The sequence below is a fragment of the Dendrobium catenatum genome, unplaced genomic scaffold, assembly GCF_001605985.2.
Source record: "Dendrobium catenatum unplaced genomic scaffold, ASM160598v2 fragScaff_scaffold_1349, whole genome shotgun sequence".
Taxonomy (NCBI): Eukaryota; Viridiplantae; Streptophyta; class Magnoliopsida; order Asparagales; family Orchidaceae; genus Dendrobium; species Dendrobium catenatum.
The window spans coordinates 7,701-8,313 of NW_021319811.1; positions in this window are offsets into that span (position 1 = coordinate 7,701).

Here is a 613-nt window from a genome sequence, read left to right on the forward strand (position 1 = left end):
AGTTTTGATCATTTTTAGGAATTGTAGGAATTTTGTTATGGTTTCATTTTTAGAGTGCATTAAATAAAGCCAACAGAAGCGAGTAGCATCATCTATGAAGACCACATAAAACCGAAAACCATTGATGGATGAAATCGGGGAAGGACCCCAAACATCAGAGTGTATTAATGTAAAGGGTGTAGTTACATGATAAGCATTCCTAGGAAAGTTGAGACGGTGGCTTTTAGCCACATTACAAGACGTGCAAACAAAACTAAAAGAACTATCTGTAAGAGCTGGAATGGTTTTGGAAAGAGCTGCCATCGCACGAGGGTGAGCGTGACCCAATCAAGCGTGCCAGAGAAGAACGGACGTTGGTGTCGTGTGAAGAGCAGAGGTTGTTGCAGTTGCGGATGTTTGGAGCGGGTAGATGCCGTTGCGGTTAAGGCCATGATGGAGAGTTGTATTGTCCCGAAGGTCCTTGATGATATAGCCACCGGGATCGAATGAGATAGAGCAATGATTGTCATATACGAGTTGAGAAATGGAGAGCAGATTGTGTGAAAGAGATGGAACATGGAGAAGGTTTGAGAGTTTGAGCTTACGATTGGTGTCGGGTAGTGGAAGAAGACCA